Below are 3,975 nucleotides of genomic sequence, written 5' to 3' on the forward strand. Positions count from 1 at the left end.
ATTACTTTCAACACTTGAAATACTAGTAATTCAAATCAAATACAATGGCAAAAGTTTAATCGACTATCAACAAGAGCAATACTCTTTTCTTTGACTGAAAATGACACTTGCGACACTTTCAAATCAACAAATGACAGTTCGATTAAGCTACTGTTTGCAAAGGAGAATTACAAATGACGAGAAATACATAAAAAAATTCACAATTCTTTATCAATGGAGGCTGAATAATGTAAAGGAAGGGATTTTCAACAGTGATATACTGATCACAAACAACAAAACTCCTAAATAAAGTTGAAGACAATGTAGAAAGAAACCAAAATATAGAGGCAGAAACAGTCTTATTTGATCATCGCACCTGTAACACAGGGAAACAATGATTCATCTCACCTACAGCACACGTGAGGTGCGATGCATCCAGATTTCTAATGAGAGATAGTGCGATGGTCGAGGGATGAGACTGAGCTTGGTTTTCGCTCATAGTTTGTAGCTAAGTTCAGGGGTTTAGGCTGAGCTAATGATAGTCAGAATACACAAAGTATAGGGGTTAATCTAATGAGGTTACTCGAGCTACCACAAGGGCTCTTAGGATGTTTGCAAGTCGGTTGTTTAGTTCATAAACAAACTTGGAGATTGACTGAAGTAGCGTTGATATAATTTTCACTTACATAGCAAATGCAGTTCGAAGGCTAGCTGGCTTAACTTCAGGCCTCGTCTATAGTTTATAAAGAAAACAAATAGAAAAAAGCAAACAAGTTATTCGCTCCCCAGTGGAGTCACCATTTTGTTATTGGGAAAATTAGTGTCCATTCAGAGCCGCTAGTCCCACTAAGAAGGGTAGCTATCTTAGAAACAAACAAACTAAAGTTACTTGTGTTTTCCTTTATGAGAGATAGATGAGAAAGAAGAGGGGAGTACCAACCCTAGTCTTTTGATTCTCTCCTTACTTGTTTCCTCCCTCCTTTGATAGAGATTTGCTAATCCTTCCTCACTTGTCCTGCTTCAAAGAACACTTGTAGAGTCAAAGCAGCATAATACCATCAAAGCATAGAGATCTATAACCATAAACAATATAGGACCAGATGTATATTAACCATACAAATGCATATCAATACAAGATTTAGAGATATACAAGAATATGGAGGAAAACTCAAATAGCTTTATTGATAGAAGTAGTAGAAGAGAGGATTACAACCCATTGGTCTGACCCAGTGCCATCCTCCTAGCATGAAAGCCCTCTTCACCTCATGAAAAGCTTCGATCACCCAACAATACAATGTTGCACAAAGAAGCCAACAACACTTCCTTACAAAATACAAAATTCCAGCCTTTGTATCTCTAGGATGAGGGATCTATATATAGATGTTTGCAGGTGGGTGAGTCAGCTTCTGGGATTTTGATTAGTGTCCTCTCTCTGATAGTTCTTGGTTCCACTTGAAGATTTCATGATCTCTTACTCATCCCTGGGAGAATTCAGAGAGGCAAGTGTCAAATGAGCAGTTTCTAGAAGATTCTTTGGGTTTCCACCTAGAAAACTTCTTCTGCCATTTGTCTACTCTCGCTCATCGCATCCTACAGAAGGGATTTCCAGTATGCATCACACTTTTTGAATGTGACAGGTGAGATGGATCACACCCTTAGCACTGAGCAGTCTTTATGGTCCAATTTTGACCAGTTTTGAGTAGTTTTTCAGGGAGAACTCCTGGGAGATGATGTAATCAGCTGGCCTTGTTCCTTTAGGGTATAAAACAACACTTTTAGGGACTTAGAAGCCCTTGGTTTATGGACCTATGAGATTGGGGTTACAGTGCCCAAATATGTCTATAACATCCATGGATTGTCTATAATCCTGGAAGGGCATGGTGGTGCTCTGTGCCAGAGTCTTGATTTTGAACTGTAGCCACTAGTCTTTGAGGTATACTCCATATGATTTGGTTAGTTGTCTACACTATAGTGCCTCCATAGCCCAGTTGGCCATGCATGCTAGTTGTGGTTTCCTTTCTTGCAGTTGTTTCCTTAACATTTCATTTTCTACTTCCAAGTGAGATCTTCTAATTTCGTTTGTATGTCTTATAGTGCTCAATTCCTTACCCATCTCTCTCAGCTTGTTCTCCATGTGTCCAGTTTCCTCCACCCCTTTGGACTTGGCAATCTGCATCCATCTATGTCTCCTTACCCTTTCTTTTCCCAGTTCAAAGAAATGTGGGACAACAAATTTCTGTGGAATAATTTTTTCCCCTTCAAGAAGGTTGTAATAAGAGCCTAAACTAGGTTGGGGGTCAGGTTCTAGAATATTTTTTATTTCACCCTTCCCTTTGGTCTACTCTACTACACTTTTCTCAAGTTTCTCAGCCTCTTGTAGCTTTGTTAGGGTCTCTTGTAGAGAAGTTTGTGCCTCCTGTAGCACTGTTTTTGAGTCCTGTAGTTTTGTTCTCTCCTTCCAAGTGGAAGATCTAGGGCTGCCTCTTTCATAAGTGATGGGGGTTTGGAAGGTGATTCTTCTCCTTTGATAGTAGGGGAATCTTCAATGATGATAGGCTCTTTTGAGGGTGGTTTTGGCTTCCTTGTTTTTATTCTTGTACTTTTCCGTGCCCTGAAATACATTAATGGTTGCCCTTTTCTCTTTTCTTTTTGTCATCACTAGGCCGCCTCAAAAGAGGTTTTCAACCCAATGATGTGACTCAAGCGCCTCATAGAGGTTTTCACCTGAGTCATTATTTTTTTTCAGTGAGTGGGTGGAGTGGAGGCTGACACTTGCTCCACTACCAACACTGTTTTATTCATATCTTCAATGAACTCTAACTTGGAGAGGTGCTTCTTGTAAATTTTTAATCTATGCCCATTGACAAGCATGGGGATGGCTTCCTCATCAATGGTTCTGATCAGAGTTGAACCATTGTCATTGCATTTTTCTATAGTGTAGGGTCCTAGCCATCTTGTCCTCAGCCTGCCTTTGAAATCTTTATACCTTGAGTCATAGAGCAGTGTCCAATCTCCTTCTTGAAATTTCTTCTCCTTGATATTTTTCTCGTGCCATATTTTCCTCTAAAACTAGATTACCTCTGTGTGAAGAAGGGCCTACAATGTTTGTTCATCCAATCCATTGAGCTGGATTAGCCTTTCCCTCTGTGCATGGATGAGATCTAGGTCCAGCTGAGTTGCCAACCTTAGTGTATTGTATTTAAATTCTATTCACAACAAAGCCTTCCTCCCATAGACTAGTTCATAGGGTGTGAACCCTGTGGTGGTCTTCCATGTCGTGTTGTAGGCCCAGGTGGCCTCAAACAATATATCTACCCAATCTCTTCTACCGCTGCTCACTACCTTGGTCAAAGTTCCTTCCAAAGCTCTGTTAGTGACTTCCACCTGTCCATTTGCTTGTGGATGGTATGGGGTGGAATTTTTGTGCTTGACTTTATAATGTGTGAGCAAGTCTTCAACCAGATTGGAAGTGAACTGATTCCCTTGATCTGTAACCAGTTCTCTTGGATACCTGAACTTATAGAAGATGTTATCTCTTAGAAACTCAGTTACTTTTTCTTCTGTTGCTGCCTTGATTGCCTTTGTCTCTGCCCATTTTGTCAGATAATTGGTGCACACAATGATGTAGTGTTTATGTTTTGAAGGAGGGTGGATAGGACCCAAAAAGTCCATGACCCACTTCTCAAATGGCTCAAAAGTCGCTTGAGGCTGCATGGGCATCACATCCTTTGGAGTAGGTTTCCCCATCCTTTGGCATCGATCACAATGGTTGATATATCTCTTCACATCTTGATGAAGAGTGGGCCAATAGTAACCTTCTTGCAGAATTTTGAAGGCAGTCCTCTTTGCTACAAAATGGCCTCCACAAGGCCCATCATGATAGGTCAGGAGGATGTAAAAAACTTCCTCCTCCCTCACACATCTTCTCAAAATCTGATTTGGGCCAAGTTTGAAGAGATTGCCCCCAATCAACAATGGTTAAGTCAAACAGCTGCA

Source organism: Pinus tabuliformis, chromosome 2_2 (genome assembly GCF_031772625.1).
Source record: "Pinus tabuliformis cultivar Carrire ecotype Pingquan chromosome 2_2, CPIR1, whole genome shotgun sequence".
Lineage (NCBI taxonomy): Eukaryota > Viridiplantae > Streptophyta > Pinopsida > Pinales > Pinaceae > Pinus > Pinus tabuliformis.